Source organism: Periplaneta americana, chromosome 10 (assembly GCF_040183065.1).
Source record: "Periplaneta americana isolate PAMFEO1 chromosome 10, P.americana_PAMFEO1_priV1, whole genome shotgun sequence".
Lineage (NCBI taxonomy): Eukaryota > Metazoa > Arthropoda > Insecta > Blattodea > Blattidae > Periplaneta > Periplaneta americana.
This window is the reverse complement of record NC_091126.1, coordinates 24,538,348-24,557,002: the sequence shown is the minus strand read 5'-3', so window position 1 is coordinate 24,557,002 and position 18,655 is coordinate 24,538,348. Positions and strand designations below refer to the sequence as shown.

At 34.4% G+C, this 18,655-nt stretch overlaps 2 protein-coding genes across 5 annotated transcripts in view; one reads left to right on the top strand and one right to left on the bottom strand.

Moving 5' to 3' along the window:
• Positions 1-18,655, bottom strand: part of LOC138707524 (uncharacterized) — a 737,224-nt gene that overhangs the window by 581,814 nt on the left and 136,755 nt on the right. The window lies entirely within an intron of this gene.
• The window catches only part of LOC138707523 (SET and MYND domain-containing protein 4-like), a 119,316-nt gene continuing 118,809 nt past the window's right edge, over positions 18,149-18,655 (top strand). For 3 of the 4 annotated variants that reach the window (XR_011334254.1, XM_069837047.1, XM_069837049.1), the window contains exon 1: positions 18,149-18,227. The gene's annotated coding sequence lies outside the window, so the exon portion shown is untranslated. The remainder of the gene's footprint in view (positions 18,228-18,655) is intronic. The other variant, XM_069837048.1, reaches the window with a different exon arrangement.

The following is an 18,655-nucleotide window of genomic DNA, read 5'->3' as shown; positions in this document are numbered from 1 at the left end:
TTATTTATCATGACGTTATACAGCATGGATGGTAACCTTTGCACCAAAATGAAACTGGTAATAGATCACGAGGAGAGTTTTGAAAAATCTAAATAATTTTTTCTTTAACATTCACCGTTTTAGAGGAAATCCTTACGTTTATATGAATCATTACGCAACATCACGGCTACTGCAATAACTCTACCATGTTCGGCCTGAACCCTACCTTCCCCTCCCCCTCTGCTGTACTCATTCGGTGACGCGTAACAGTGTGCTACGTTGCAAAATTTATTTTAAAGATTTTCGCAATTTTTCAATTTAAATTCATGGCTAGATGGTTTGATATGCAAAAAGAGATTCAAGACATTAACCGTTCAATTTATTTTTACCTATCTGCTTGTCTAGCAATCAGCAAATTCTCTTGGGCCATTACCGCATAGACCTCTGCAAACTTTGGGTAAATACTGTTTTTTCCTGCTTAAAGGTGCTTAATCGAAAGAAAAGTGTAATAAATGTTTGGCTACATTTAACGTGTAGGATCACCTCTTAAATTTTGGTGCAACGGTCCCCTTGTACCCTGTATATTTTTCTCCAGGAATTAAACATTTCACATTAAATGTCCCATATCTATATATATAATTTTAAATGGTAATGGAAATTACGGGAAAACGCCTGAACGGATTTTAATAAATAACGCCTCATTTTGAAGCTTGGAACACAAAATTTTTCAGAAAAATAGTAGTTTTCAGTGAAATGTCAATTTTCCTACATCATTTTCCTATTTTCCAAAATCCATCTTTCGTCAGTTTTGAGAACTAATTCATTGCATTTCAGAATAAAACAAAACACACACTACAATAAACAACAGACTATTACACGAAGGTCATTACCTACAGGATTGCTGACATAGAGTTCAGATGGCTCGATTCTTTCACATCATAATGCCAATATGTCGATCTTCATTTGTGTAATTTTTTATAACGTATAAAATAGTACATTATGCAACGAGCCTATAATGATAGTAATTAAGAAGCGAGTATGTATGTTTATGAAACGAGCGCAAGCGGGTTTCATAATTTTTATACGAGCTTCTTAATTACCATTATAGGCGAGTTTCATACAACTTTTTATGCTCGACCATATTTCTAACTTGAAACGATTCAGCTGTATACATTTTATTTGTATCTGACAAGATCGGAAGTGACCTTGTTCTAGGTCGTGAATTGTGAGATGTGCGCAGACGCGAAAGTATTGATTTTTTTTCCGAGGAACAATAATGTCATTGACCTTGTGTAATCCCGTTAAACTTGGTATAACCTTGATTATTGAATTCGACATTGAAAAACGAGATGACAAATTGAATTTATTTGAATATTATTTACAATTAACGCTAATTATTATAGTAACAGAACATAACCTTCTGCGACAGTATTGGATTTCCAGTCTCCGTGACTTTTCGCTAATTCTCTTTCGATTGCATATCCGAGAATAATAGATACTTGCGGGTTTATAACGGCACATAGCTGACTTGTTATTGGCTGAACACCTGTAAGCTGAGTTGTCATTGGCTGAAAACACCTGTACCTTAATGAGTAGGTGTACTTTAATGACATGCATTAAAGGTGTATTTTTAGTAGGTTATTTTACGACGCTTTATCAACATCTAAAGTTATTGAGCGTCTGAATGGGATGAAGGTGATAATGCCGGTAAAGTGAGTCCGGAGTCCAGCACCGAAAGTTACCCACCATTTGCTCTTCTTGGGTTGAGGGAAAACCCCGGAAAAACCTCAACCAGGTAACTTTCCCCGACCGGGAATCGAACCCGGGCCACCTGGTTTCGCGGCTAGACGCGCTAACCGTTACTCCACAGGTGTGGACACCAGGTGTATAATTACATTTCGGCATGGTCGAGCACAAAATAATTTACAGGTCTGATTCTCTGGTCTGTAGTTTTCCGAGTACAGCTGTGTATTGGATATTAAGAACTACGAAACTTAAGAATGTTTGATGACATTATTACCATTAAAAATGAAATATTATTATAGTTAATGCAACACATAATGGTATACTGATGATATGAAAGTGAAACGCTGGTGAAACCTTTTGGGGCTTTAAGTAAGTAGACACAGAGAAAGAATATTTTATATTAGGTCTTTATTTCTATAATTTACTGAGTAACGGCTATCTGAAAACTATAAAACTTACCTAAGGTAACAATATTGTTATTAAAAATGAAATAATTTTATAGTTATCAATCAAGTAGTGTGGGTCTTTTTCATATATTTAATGGCAGTGTGATATAGATATTTATGTGTCTGATTCTCTAATTTTCCTTGGTAGTAATTGAGTCATGCTTCCTATTTTAGCTGCGTCTTTAAACTACATCAAAATTAATTTCATATTTCTTTGGTTTAATCAATTAGATCTGCGATCGCTGCCAAGCATATTTTGCTGTAGGGAAAATAGCAGGCCATTTCACTTCTTGCTACCGTGATGAGTAAGTTTATTTCCCGCAACTAACAACGAATGAAACACTGAAACTACTAACGATTTACGATGGAAAATTTTATTTAGGGAGGATATAACTTTCAAAATGTCTGATATTCTTCATTGAAAATAAATCCGAACAATTTTTATTTGAACTTCTTATGGACTTAGTTTGCAGTATTTGCTGCACAAGCCTCTAGTGTCCCTTTAATTCAATATGGGAGAAATTAAGACAATCAACTCAATTCCTAAAAGTATCTGAACGAGATATGTGATTTGAACTCTTAATTAGTAAACAAAACGCTTTATATATGGACGCAATTTTAGGCCAGTGAAGTGAAAGAAATGAATATAATTATCTGAATTTAGACAGAAAATAAAAAAAAATGCTAATTCAATCAAGACTGAAAAATTATTTCAATGGTCGCAGCACATGGAAAAGATTCAAAAACGGACTCTCAAGTGTTGTCGGAAAAATTCACCATTAAAATGGGACATACTCACGGACAGGAGAACGCGAATTCGATGATGCGCACTGTTCAAAACATACAGAGGTGAGCCTGCCTGAAGAGAAATAAAAAATAGGTTGCAGCCGCCAAATTACTCTTCAAGGAACGACCACTCATATAAATTGAGGGAAAGAAGACAGAGGACGGACACTGGAAAGTTTTCTTTTCTCAATCGTACTATCAGGGACTGGAATGCTTTACCTGCAGACTTACTAAAGGCTTTACCAACAACCAAAAATGTATTTAAAAATAGGCTTAAGGACTTTACTAATAGACGGTAATTATTAACAGTATTTAAAAGGTGTAATTGATATTTTGTTATTGAAGTGTTGTATCAGTGAAGAATTATGCTGTGTCAGTGAAGTGTGTTGTGTAAGTGAAACGTGTTCCTGTTAGTGAAGCTTTATAGTTTATAGTGGCAGTGCAAAGTATTTGAACAGTGAAATGTTTTTGAAGTGTTAGTGAAATCAGGATAGAATCAGTGAAATGTGTCGTAGTTCCAGTGCAGTGAGTGAGTTGACAGCGAAATGAGTGTAGTGTTGAAAGGTACTTGTGCAGATATGAACATATCATACTCGTGGGTTTTAGTTCGAGCTTAGGTTTAAGATACAAATTAGATTTACTTTAAATGTTATTTTAAGTGATCGTGCTTCATTTAATTTAATTTCATTTAAATTGTTATGTATTATTATTACTATAAATTATTGTTAGTATTAATTATTAGTATTATTATTAATTGTATTTTTTATCAATTGTGTTTATTTTTGTCATTATTGAGTGTAATTAGTTACCAATGCCAACGGGTATATACCCATTGCAGTGTGAATAAATACATACGCATACATACGCAATTTATAACTTTTGTATCGTAAAGACAACATTTCAAATGCACCTCATTTATATTTTGTTTATACTAAAATGCATGGAGAGTTATACAGTCGAATTAATGTGATTGAACTCCGAGAGTTCTGCTTAAAACTTTGTATGCCTCAGCGGTATATCAGGAGCATGTAATAGAAAGTTATTTCAAGTGCAATTTATGTGTCGTCCATAAAATTGTTCGGCTTTTTAAGCCGGCGTACTTCGTGTAAGGCAGAAGCTGGTAAGTAAGTGCCTTCTTTAAGAGGCGTGAAATGCCGATAAGGATGATTGATGAGCATGGAAGCCAGTGAGGTTTATGTGCCGTCCACTTACAAGATGTAATGCTACGAACTTGAACAAAATTGAAGCGTAGGGAGAAAAAACGCACTGGAATTCTGATTTCTTCAAATCAGAGCTATTCCCTTGGGCCTCACATGTTACCTAACATCCGATTCAACCAATCGTATTAATTTCTGCCTTCGTGGTTAAGGCTACCATTTAAGGAGACATTTATACGAGTTTTAAAACTTCCACAATTTCCATCCAAATTATGTGAAATTTAAACTACATAAACAGGCCTACAGCACTATCATCTGTACAAACGTCCGGTGTCATTTAGGCTGAATTTTCTAAATTAGATTTTTTAAACTTATTTTATATTAACGTCACTAAAAAGGCTCCTTCCGTCAAAGTTTTAAGAATTTTTAGTTCAAATTTCCTTAAAAGTTTCAAAATAGTCACGCAATAAAAATTAATTAGTTTTCTGACCTCAGTCTAAATACAAAGTCACAATAAATGTTTAAATTTCTTTAATTTACCATTACCTGCCCAGAATACCTTGCATCACGATTTCTTAATATAGCCACACATTATAATCTGTATACCCGATCATAACACAACACTCTAATGTCAGTCCCTCTTCACAGAACTTCCGCATATTCTTCACCTTTTACAATCTGAATTGGAATTTTCAAGTTAAAGAAACAATAAAAAAATCTGTTCCTCCATTCACTGTTTTTGAGTCGCTTAAGAAACTTCTTGCCCCAGCAACTAAAACTTACCCTAGTACAAACCCTAGTAATGCCGCATTTCGATTATTGTGACGTTTTGTTAAGTGACCCAAGTTCTGAACTGTCAGTCAAGTTACAGCGAGTTCAGAATATGTGCGTCAGATACGTAAGCAACATCCGACGATATGATTACATATCACCGTCCTTCGCAAGTCTTTCGTGGCTCCGAGTTAAAGAACGCAGAACTTTACACTCTTTGTCATTACTCTTTCGAATTCTGCACACCTCAACACCAAATTACCTTTCGTCTCGTTTCTCTTATCTATATTCGAACCACGACGTAAATACCAGATCCTTATCTGTGGCGCTTTAAGTATACCTCTTCATAGAACATCTCGTTATTCATCATCTTTTACAGTATCCACCTCGTGACAATGGAATTCCCTGTCACAAAGTATTAGGGGCTGCAAGACAATAAACACTTTTAAAAACAGCTTAAAAGATAACCTTATTAGTATTTCACTCCAATCATACTGACTTAAAATATCACTGTCTACATTCTTACTCCTTCCTTTAGACATGCATTCTGATTGTGCTGTATTTCCAAAATTGTCTCATAATAATCTCTTTCTATTATCTAACATTATTTGAAATATATTAACATTCTATGTATTTTAGCTTAATTCTGCTACATAGTTTGTATTTCAGTGTTTAATTAATAGTTCATAGTATTTTGTTGTTTAATTCGTAAATAACTCTTGTATACATATAACTCTTATCTAAATCAAATTGTTGAATTCTTTGTAAGTTCATACATATGTATGTATACTTTTTGCTGGTTGAGTGGAAGAGACGGCCTTACGGCCTTAACTCTACCAGCTGAAATAAGTAATTATTATTATTAACATAAATCATAATTATTATTATTATTTTTATTATTATTATTATTATTATTATTATTATTATTATTATTATAGACACTATCCGTCCTTCGAATTCTTTAACTGTAGATGGTAGGGGCAGCCCAACATTAAACACTTTCAAGTCCAAAGCGACATCTTATTTTAGAACGCACAGTGTCCCAGGGTATATATTACAATTCACAGCTGTAACTAGTTTATTAAGTAATCATGTAATTTATTTTTTCATCTAGTTCTAGTAAATATTTAAGTTCGATAATCTTCTAGCATATGCATATTTTTCCATGTCATCCCTAGAAGTTTGAGTATTGAATTTAGATACACTCTGTATATCCTAAAATATTCAGAGGATTGAAGTCGGGGGACCTTGGGGGCCATGGTGTTGATAAGTCAAGGTCGACACACACATTGTGAAAGCTTGTGCGTAAGAACTCTCGAATATTCAAATGAAAGTGAGCCCGTCCTCCGTTACGCTTGTAGGGTAAATGTTGGTGATATTGTGGTATGAGTAATATTGTAATAGTTCTTTTTGAGAATTTATTACAATTTTACTGTGAGGGAGGAAGATCGTTTTTTTGCGTCAACGTATTAAGGGAATGATCGTGGACTAGTTGCTGCACAAAACTGGTTTTTCTATTGTTTAGTAAAATTGTAATAAATTCTCAAAAAGAACTATCACAATATTACGCGGTAAAAATTTTACCAACCTTTACCCTATAACAGCAGCTGTCTTTCCTAAAAATGCAAATGATGCAACAAGTCAAGTAGCTCATGTTGCAAAAAATGGAGGTACGCAGGACCATTAAGTATGCCAGGTAAGATATGAAGTTGCAAATGTATTCAGTAGGTGACCAGTGATTATGTAACTTGCTCCAATCTGCTGTAACTTCATCCCTCTTGACCACAAATATTTTTCTAAGCACCTTATTCTCAAGTACCCTCAACATCTGTTCCTCTCTCAAAGTGAGAGTCCAAGTTTCACAACCATATCGAAGAAAAGGCAATATAATTGTTTTATAGATTTTTTATAGATTCTAACTTTCAGCTTTTTTTGGGAGCATACAGGATGATGAAAGCTTATCAACAGAATAATAACACGCATTTCCCACATTTATTCTGCGCTTAATTTCCTGGCGAGTATCATTTATATTTGTCACTGTCACTAAAAGATATTTTAATTTTTCCACCTCTTCAAAGGATAAATTTCCAATTTTTATATTTCCATTTCGTACAATATTCTGGTCACGAGATATAATCATATACTTTGTCTTTTCGGGATTTACTTTCAAACCGCTCTCTTTCTTTTTACTTGCTTCAAATAAAATTCCCATGTTTTCCGTAATAGTTTGTACATTTTCACCTAACATAGTCACATCATCCGCATAAACAAGGAGCTCTATTATCCTGGACTTTCCTAATGGTATATTCTACAGCGAAGTTAAAAAATTAAAGTGATAGTACATCTCCTTGCTTTAGCCCGCAGTGGATTGGGAAAACAACTAACAGAACCCGGCCTATGCGATCTCTGCTGTACGTTTCACTGAGACACATTTTAATTAATCGAAATACTTTCCTGGGAATACAAAATTCAATAAGAATATTATATAAAACTTCTTTCTTAACCGAGTCATATGCCGTTTTGAAATCTATGAAGATAGAATATAATATTGAGTAAAAATATAACATGCATATAAAAACTGTGTTTCACAGCTGAAAGTATTCCAATGCTATAAAATGACATCACATTATGGCTGCAATGTTTTGTATATCTGCAGTTGAAATATTAGCAAATTGGTAATTACTTTTTCTTTCCATGCATTCAAGACCATGTCACCTTAAATAAATTACTAATACATGAACTATGTCGCTTGCGACATTTGACATCCACTCTGCACCTGTTACGTTAGTAAAATCTAGGATAATAAAAATATTTCACAGGAATTCCCTGACTTCGTCATTGCCAACAACATTGTGACATACAGGAACTGTAATTTAAACAGAGATTGAGGGGTCTATTTTAGACTAGGAAACGGGAAGCGTTGCGTAATGTGCTAACAGAGGACAAGTTAGATGCAATTGAAAGTCGTTTTTACAATCTCACATCATATCGCTGGTTGAGAAAAATGGGTTTTATCTGCAATTTTTTAGATTTTCGTTTTTTGCACTTCCAGATTCTACATACAGTAGATCATTCTGCATGGACTTTAATTAAACATAGCATTTTTTAACATTAAATAATTTAAATCGTAGCTAGAAAATAATTGTAACTGTAACAACAGAACGACACTCTGAAAAAATCAGGTTAGGCAACACGCGATTCGTATCACTTCCTTTGATACTTTAAAGATCTTAATTATTTTCCGTATAGTAATGCTTCATACTGCGATATTATACGGTTTTCATAATCATTTTTCTTTATTGTGACCTAATATAGCGCAGTGAGTTAATCATAAAATCACTAAACAATATTAGTTTCTTTCCTCAGATGGCTATTCTTGTTTATTTACTACTTCTGGTGAAAGAGGATAGATTTGCTGCTTTAAATTGATAGTGTCACTATTTGGCTTGTTTTATTTAATTAGGCCGGTACCGGTATATTAGAGGTACGAGCTATAACGGCCAGCGGAATATCGAGCTAAACACACGATAACTACATTCTGGTTCGATGATCGTGTACCTCTGCTCAGGCATGTGAACGTGAGGCCAGCAGCCGTCTGGTTAGCCTATGCCCTTAAAGAGCAGAAGCGCCACGGATTATTATTATTATTATTATTATTATTATTATTATTATTATTATTATTATTATTACTAACTCAGATGTTCCTGAATTATTTTTTTTTTGTTTGAAATTTCGAAAGATAGTGTGTATATTGTTCATAGTGATCCTTAGTAATGGACAAGCATGTTTTTTAAGTAGTAACCTTCTTAGGTTTTGCAGAAAAGTGCGTCCTTCTGGAAGGACATCAGGATAATATGGCTACAATTTCATAAGAAATGTGAAGAACGATTTTTTGTAATAGACAAGCGAATTTCAGTAGTGCGTACCAGAAGATTATACTTGTGGTTCTCCAAAAACATAAGAAATACTAAAAATAACATTTAGGGGCCTAATCATGTTAAAACGATAGATATCATTGCGCACAATTAGATTTATCGGTATTTATTTAGGAACGATAATATGTCGGTATACCACAAAACAATTGAAAACATGCGGACATAAATAAATATCACAAAGTATAGCATAAATTAGCTCTGGATATCCAGTCACTCATGCTTATCACTAATCCAGTAACTATGTTTCTTTTTACTAATCCAGTAAATAATATTCTTTCACCAATCATTTCACTTGGTGTGAAAAGACACAAAACAGGTGACATGAAGGGACAGATCACACTGGAGGCACATTGTGATTGCTTTTTTCTGGCATATCCTGCATTTCAGTTGCTTCTTGTTATGCGTATGAATGTCCACTGGCAGATCAGAAGCGTAGTGGTCCCGTCCATCATAGCGGGATTCAATTTTCGATACCTTGGAAGGCCTACCTTTGCTGGTGAGAACCCGTTTGTTTGATTCCAGAATAGCAGTAGCAACTCGTCTCTGAAAAGACAGATGATCTATATTCTCTTCATTACGCCTGTACAAAAGCCAGGCGTTCTGTTCAGCGACAGCTATGAGATGAGCAATTATTGGGAAGTACCATTTCTTCCCTCTGATGGACGTCCGATAGAGAGACACGTTCTGGTCCCCGCGATCAATGCCTCCCATATGATTGTTGTATGACTCAAAAAGACGAGGTTGAGGCACAGCTATCCTTCGTTTCTTCTCTCTTGAAAAGCACCCAACTTGTCTCAGAGGAAAAATTTCTCTAGGTCATTGTTATCACACACATGCCAGTTCATCATGATGAAGTCGAATCTGTCTCTCGATATTGCATTTGACACAAATTCATTGTGACTGTCTTGTTCCCCTTGCCAGTACATTCTTCTTCTGGGAACTACTACATAACCACTAAGCAGGAGTACAGCTAGAAACACCATCATTTCGTTTTCAGAGCAGTCTCCTACTCTGGTCTTCTTTGCTGCGTACTGATTGGTATAAGTCACCATCATGTTCAGAATTTCTTCATCGAAAAATTGTGTGAAGTATTCTAATGGACTTCTATCGGGTTTGAGTGGTACTTCGTACATCAGAGGCCATTCCGTGCTTGGAAGAGTTGAGTCTTCATTTTCAGTTTCCTCTGTAGTTTCTCTCTCGGCAGCCTGTGTGTCAGTAATACCTTCCTTGTTTGTCTGCAGAGTTGGAGGGGCTATTGCAGAACTGGTGTTTGGGAGTGTTGAGCCTGCTTTTATTATATGGGTTGTCTTCTGCACCCGAATCCTCATCAGTCAAATCATCATTTGCATTTAGAGGTGGCAAAAGTGCGACATCTACACCACTGTTTGGAATAGTTTCACTACTTTCCATGATTTCCAATAGATCATGCAGTGTAATTTTTCTCCTGGAAACACGAAGAAAATACCATATCATCCTGATGTCCTTCCAGAAGTACGTTAAAAAATATAACGTTATTACTAGTTATGAATGTAAGTTCATGCAAATTTAACATAAGTGTATTGAAAGCCCTAACCTTTGAGATATTACACCATAAATTAAAAAAAAAAATTATCCGTAAATTACGGTAAATATAATTACCCATTTATAACGAGGTCAGTCAAATCATCCATCGCTGCTGAAGTCCAACATTCAGGTCTAAATTTCTCGCTCACAACTGGCGGTTAACTTGCAGCTGTTGTGCAGTCGTCAACAATGGACATTCAAACGGCGCATGACTAACAATAGTAACATTTCGAGCCTAAGATTAATTATTACGTCATTATTTCTTAGGCCATGCATTCCGTCCTTCTGGAAGGACGTCAGGAACATCTGGGTTAATGTTATCATTGTTATTATAAACATTATTATTATTATTATTATTATTATTATTGCCAGACAGCGGATTTTCCGTCCCTACGCAGCGACAAGACATCACGTCATTTGGCGTACGCAGGAGCGTAGCAATGAGATCAGTGACTTCCCTGCAACTGACGTGCATCTAACGTTTAGCGTCGGGACCTAAAACCCCTGTGTCTGATTATTATTATTATTATTATTATTATTATTATTATATTACAGTCACAGCCATGCATGACGTAATTAAAAGCCAGAAAATTCTAGCTTATGCTTAGGTAGAAGGAGGGATCTCATCTCAAATTTGACGTCGGTAAGTTGGTAGTTCATATGTCTTCGTGCATTCCAGAAGTACGGAAATTGAAGGAGGAAAAGACAAAGAGCTATTCAATTCATGATAAAATGGATGCCAAAAGTGGACAAGGACTATTATTCTTGTGTTTAAACTTAATTGAGAACAATGGCTATGGGCTGAGTGCTGTGATTTTTTATTTTGTGTCTGTGAAATTGTATTTAAAATGTCTAATTGTTAGATTAGCAATATTATTTTATGTTGCAATTTATCCTTCGTGTCAAATTATTTATTCATTAAACATGGCCTTAGTTCTAAGTTCGGTAGCGCATCTTTTGGTAATGTAATAGAATATTTATTAGTGTTCTATTATATATTAGTCTGATCCCGTATTGAAAAAGTAACATTAATTCAGAGCTAAGTCATTAATGTCTAAACTCAAATTGACACTTAAATCTCATGTTTCAAAAATATATCATACTTATTTTTTATCATTATTTATAGTAACACACTTCTAAATGTGTTTAAGTAAGTCTCTAACTGCAAATATGAACTCATTTGAGATATTTAGGATTAAAAGTTTATATCTTCAAAGTGACACTTAAATCTCTTCAATTGTGGCATGGGAGATACACGAGAAATAACGAAAGAAAGAGAGCATGTCCATACATAAATTTAGGACAAGTTCAATTTATTCTTCAACTATATTCAATGTTTCATTTTAGAAGTCGAACTTCAGAATGGTCTCCCTTAAAGTAAGACTGAATGCAGACAACCGTTTTGTTCTCATCCAGCGATATAAATCCTATCTGCCTATTTCAGAGGAATTCAGATAATATTAGAAGAAATGATTTCTTTTATAAGGCTCCAAGAACTCCTTTGTATAAATTGTAACTTATACAGAAGTCCCAGTTACGCATAATACTAGTGTACAGAGGAGTAAAAAGTCACAGTGTCCCTACACACCAGAAGATCTAACGGCTCTGAGTCAGCTACATATTTGCCACTGCAGAGTTGGATACATCTCCGGGTCCTTTACATAATATTACGTAACATCACTGGTGTTACGTACTGTTGCGAAAGCGTCTCTCAGAGCAGCTCGTAGTTCATCATTAATTTTGAAGCGATTTGCAGCCACAATCACTTTGATGTTTCCCACAGACTGTTGTCAGTTGTGGTCAAACATGGACTTCGAGGAGGCCATAGTGATATTGACAGTGATGTCGGAGATCCACGGCCAATCCACCGTCCAGGACAATTGTCGTTTAGGAAGTCACGAACATTTGGTACGAAATGGACCGGCGCACTGTAGTGTTGTTGTTGTAGTAATCGAGTCCGAAACACTTCCAGATCCATTGTTCCGTTAACAGGTCCTTCAAAATGTTGCTCAATCACATAGTCTGCAGTGACACCTGTCCACAATATAACATGTGATGGACTGCATTCCAACTCCAATGTGTTTTGGAGGTCTTATCCCCAGAAATACATTGCGTTAATGCTTGCTGCCGTAAATCTGACACTTATCTCTAAATAAGGCATTTCCTCGAGATAAAAATTTAGGAAACTTCTGAAGTAATCCTGCTCTTGCTTCGCTATGCTAGTTCATATCAACATCACTACATTCATTAAAGGAAACAGGTCGAAATGGCTAGACCATCAGTTCTCCTTCATGTGACGACACATTGTTGAACATGGTACTCCGAGTTCTGACACACGTTTCGGTGTCGAATTATGAGGTGACCGTTCGATATCAACAGATGGCACGCCAAATATTTATAAACTACAGGAGGGCAAGTCAAAGAGTATTAAGAATTAAATTTTACTCACGAAACGCATTAGGCAGAGTCCAAGTTGATATCCATCGAGTTGTATGCACTTCACACAATTTGTCTCTCAGTTCTGGAAGACGCGCAGAAACCTGCCTTTTGACATCGTCTTCAGAACCGTACTCATGGTGAAACCGGGGAGAAGCAGGTAATTCTTATGGAAGTTTTATCCTCAAGGAAGTTCCTTAGTTTGCCGCAATGGGTCTGAGAGTGCTAGCTCTGTTCCGATGGGAATAATGGGAATAAATTGTATAACTTGAGGCTTTCCCGGAGTTTCATATGGAATAATTCTTCTCAGGTTCTCAGCCAGGTGAGTTTGATAGTTGGATAGTTGCTTCCAAGCTTTCCATTATTACCTCTGCCATCTTCTTCAGAGAATTGGTTATTCGTTTTGCAAATATGACATTTCTAAACAGTTATTAATATCGAATATTATTTATATGATTTATCACTTTTATAAGATTAATATTATTAGTGAACTATAAAATCGTGTTTTTGTGTAGCCGATTTACAATTTCAGTGCATAGAAATTAGCCGTATTAGCAAAATTTGTTGAATTGATCAGTGATTAGAGGTTGGTAAACCCATTACGTTTGAATATTAAAGAGATAGGTCGTTGTGAGTTTGATAGCGTAGAAGAGGGAATGTGATGTCAGATGTTTAACCATATATTCATATCTATACATCAAACTAAAGTCATGTGGGGTGTGCATATTGTGGTCAAATATTTCATTTAAAGTGATGAACCATTATGCTTCTTTGGTGAGTAATATGAGAAATACTAGCAATAATACTCATTATATAATAGATGCCTACAACACCGATCGGACGTTGTAATATGAAATGTAGTTCCGATTTTTGCCACCATTGGCATGACTTTAACATCGCTTCCATAGCCTCCCGAAAGTATACATTCAATTGGAGGTCATTCATTCATTCAATGTGTTGTTCCCAATGGAAGGTCTTTCACTGAAAATCCAGCATTCTCCAATTTTCTCTATGTTCTGCCTTCCTCTTAGCCTTCGCATATGATCCACATATCTTCATGTCGTCTATCATCTGATATAATATTTTTCTGCACCAAACTCTTCTCCCGTTCACCATTCCTTCCAGTGCATCCTTCAGTAGACGGTTTCTACTTAGCCAGTGACCCAGCCAATTCCCTTTTCTCTTCTTGACCAGTTTCAGTATCATTATTTCTTCATCCACTCTTTGAAACACAGTTTCATGTCTTATTCTGTCAGTCCATTTCACACGCTCCATTCTTCTCCATATCCACATTTCAAATGCTTCTAGTAGTTTCTCTTCACTTCGTCGTAATGTTCATATTTCTGCACCATACAATGCCACACTCTACATAAAGCACTTTACTAGTCTCTTCCTTAATTATTTTTCCAGAGGTCCCTAGAAGATGCTCCGTTTTCTATAAAAAATCTTCCTTTGTCATTGTTATCCTCAAGACTAATTGAGATTTTCCGGTCTCTGATAGGACCAAGGGTCAAAAACCTTTATGTATTATTATTATTATTATTATTATTATTATTATTATTCCAATTTGCTTTCATTAATGTTTTTGTAATGAATTTTTTGTGCCCCTGGCTGTTGTACAGCACATTAAATATTAGTACATAAATAAATAAAGTTAATAAATAATTAAATAAAACTATTATTATTATTATTATTATTATTATTATTATTATTATTAGTATTATGAAGTTTAATAAATCCAAAACTTTTGTCATTTCCTTCTCAAAGAAAACTACTTCCCTAAAGTTTAATTATTCTTTTAAGGGAACGCACAGGTGAAATTACTAAATCTTACAGTTTTCAATTTTTTTCTCAAAGACCAAGGACACCAGAATAAAATTATGTGACACGTTTCCTTATTAAGATGAAATAAATGGCAGGAATTTTTTTCAACGTGATTTTCTTTAATTTTCGACGTGTGGAACCATTTATATATTAATTTAATTAATTTATATATAAATGGTTTCACACGTCGAAAATTAAAGAAAATCACGTTGAAAAAAATTCCTGCCCTTTATTGCATCTTAATAAGGAAACGTGTCACATAATTTTATTCTGGTGTCCATGGTCTTTGAGAAAAAAAAATGAAAACTGTAAGATTTAGTAATTCACCTGTGCGTTCCCTTAATAATGCTATAATTACAAGAAACTATTTTATTAGAGATCTTGGCGTCTTCCTTGATTCTAAATTATATTTCCCTGATCATGTGCAATATACTTATACCCATTCATTAACAATGCTTGGTCTAATTAGATCTATAACTTATTACTTTTCCACTCCTATGGGTCTATTAAGTTTATACTATACGTTGGTCAGATCCAAGCTTGAGTATGCATCTGTTGTATGGAACTCCATTACTTCCACTGACTCGGCTAAATTGGAGAATATATAAAATAATCTTTCATTGTGTCTCTATAGATTTTTACCTAATTCCGGTGATTACAAGTATGAGATTAACTGCAAATATTTTAATTGCTGTAGTTTATTTGCCAAACGTCAAGATCTTGATTATTTTTTTTTGTAAAGTCATTAAGGGTGATATTGATTGTGAATCCCTTTTAAGCAATATCAGTCCTCGTATTCCTGCTAAGGGTTTAAGATTTAAAAAAAATCTTGTAACAGAAATCGTCGTTGTTCCTGCAATAACTCCTATGTGACATATTTATCGATTTTTGAAATTTTTGCTCTATTAAATAACTTAAATAGTGATACAGCAAATAAAATCTCCTATATGTAATTATATTTCTTCGTCTCGAAAATGTAAAATTCACAGTCTCCTATGTACGGCTGCCACAGGATGAATAAATCTGTTTTTCCTTCCTACTAAAAAAATGTTATATTTTGTACACTGCAGTTATTGCGGGAACAATGACGAAATTCTAAATCTCTTTCTCCGGTCTCTAGATGTATAAAATATGCTAATTTGCATGGATTGACTTCGATCCACTTAATGTGTAGTAGCTATATACTTTTAATTAATTTATGTCTTTTGTTTAGATAATGTATAATATTATTCTCGTCGTGTTTCATATCATTTGTATTTTACTAATTTATATCATTCCATCTTTTCATTTTCAATTATCATTTTTAATTGTCATTATTTTAATAATTATTACTATGCACTTTTATTGTAATTTCTATCATTTTTAAGTTTTTTTCTGTTATGAAATTGTCATGTGCTGAACTGTTATTGGCCTCTGGCTGTTGTACAGCAAATTAAATATTAGTAAATAAATAAACAGTTGCAGCTAGGAGGACTGTGGACCAGAATAGGACGAGAAAGAACACGATGGAGGGACGCAGTCAACCAACTTTGAAAGGCAGCAATAACAAGTGCTAGTGAAATTGTGGGGGGGAAAGAAAAACTAGGAATGTAAATAGACCATCAGTTCGGCTCTTCTGATGGCCAAGACTCGAGGCACCCCTGCCCAAGCAGGAGGCCTTGCCCCACTGGGGATTTACGGCTTTTATTATTATTATTATTATTATTATTATTATTATTATTATTATTATTATTTTCATTTTCTGTTAAGAATAAAATTAATTCAGCCCAACATGGTTTTACTAAAGGTAAATCAACAACTACAAACTTAGTATCCTACCTCAATCTTGTTACACCTGTTGTTGAAACTCAAGGTCAAATTGACTCAATTTATATTGACTTTAGCAAAGCGTTTGATGTTGTACCTCACAATATTTTGATAAATAAATTTAAAAACTTTGGTCTGTCTTCTAACTACGTGAGCTGGTTTGAAAACTATTTAACTAATAGACAATGTTGTGTTCGTCTAGGAGATTCTCTCTCGGACCCATTTAATTGTTTATGTGGAGTTCCCCAAGGATCTACATTGGGCCCTCTATTATTTTATTATTTATAGATGACATATGTAAAAGAATAAGTTTAAACTATCTGTTATTTGCTGACGATCTCAAAATCTTTCGCTCAATAAATAGTTCTGCCGATTGCCAAACTCTTCAAAATGATATTAACTCCATTGAACTTTGGTCTGACGATAATGGAATGAAAATTAATGAAACAAAAACTTTTGTCATTTCGTACTCACGAAAAACTACTTCCATAAGTTTTAATTATTCTCTTAACAACGTCTGTATTATTAGGAAAAATTCTATTAAAGATGTTGCTGTATTACTCGATTCTAAATTATACTTTCACGATCATGTTCAATATATTTATAATCATTCAATAAGAATGCATGGTTTAATAAGGTCTATAACTTATTATTTTTCTACTCCAGAGTCTCTATTAATTCTATACTATATTTTGGTTCGATCTAAACTTGAATATGTGAATATGCATCTGTAGCCTGGAATTCCATTACTTCAACTGATTCGGTTAAATTGGAAAATATTCAAAGAAAATTTATTTCCTTATGTGCTTTTCGATTTATATCCAATTCCTTTTACTTTAACTATGAGATTACATGTAAATATTTTAACTGTTGTAGCCTTTATTCTAGAGTCAAAATCTTGATTATCAATTTTTTTGCAAAGTGATCAAGGCTGATATTGATTGTGAGTCTATCATAAACAATATCAGCTTTCGTATTCCTACAAAAGGTTTAAGATTTCAAAAAAATTTTTATAACAGAAATTCAAAATCACTTTCTCCAGTCTATAGATGCATACAATATGCCAATTTGCATGGGCACAATTTAGATCCTTTTAAGGTATAGTTTCGTTTTGATTATTAATATTTACTGTTCTTGTTCTCAATTTTATTTATGTATGTTTTTGTTTATTTAAGATATTATTTATTTCTTTTAGCACCTTTGTATCTTCTGTTTGTGTATTGTGCTCAACTATAATTGGCCTCTGGCTGTTGTTTAGCACACAAATATTAATAATAAATAAATAATAAATTATTATTATTATTATTATTATTATTATTATTATTATTATTATTGTTATGATTCCTACTACTTAGTGTGGCTGTGGAGAGAGGGTGCATTTCATTCGACCTGACACTCATTACCAAACCGTGTTAGCCTACTTTACAAGAAAAAGTATGACACTACGTAAATAAATCAGGAAAAATACTCACCTGCGGATTGTGAATAATCTCGCAGAACATGATAGTTTGAGGCAATGCATGACGACGTTATATGCACTCCACAGAGAACCTAAATTGTTGAAATAAGTAATTAATTAACTTTGATTGGCTACCATCGGATAAGAACTTACTCCCACTACGCCGAGCGACCTCAAAGCTGTGGGGCTATTTCGAGACTTGGAAGGAGTCCGAGTCCATTGCATAAAATCACAGTGGTATAAAGTTTGGCAGACAGAAAATGGTGGAGGATGCAGGACGCAGGAAGTGCTCGTGCTAGCAAAAATTTGGCCTTGAAAGGTAAGACGAACATTTCATAAATCGCGCGACAGAAATATCGCAAGATACCGAACTCAACACAGTGCGAAGTTGAAGATGCATCGACTATTTCGAAGGTGTTTCGTGTCTGTTCGGTGTGTCGCCAATAACAAGGGAACTATATTGATTGCTAAGTGATGTTTCGCATGTCAAATACAATTTCATAAAATAAACGGATACTTTCGCCAGTTCAATTACTTAAAATCTCCGTATCAGCTGGACAGCGGGTTCAAGTTACTTATGAACTAAATATCTTGTTTGTATAGTGTCTTTGTTTTTGTTTATATAAAATAAAGTATCACATCGTGAAATGAAATTCGGTGTTGTCAATAACTGGAGAACGATATTGATCACAAAGTGATGTTTCAAACCGCCAAATAAAATGTCGTAAAATAAGCGAACACTTTGAC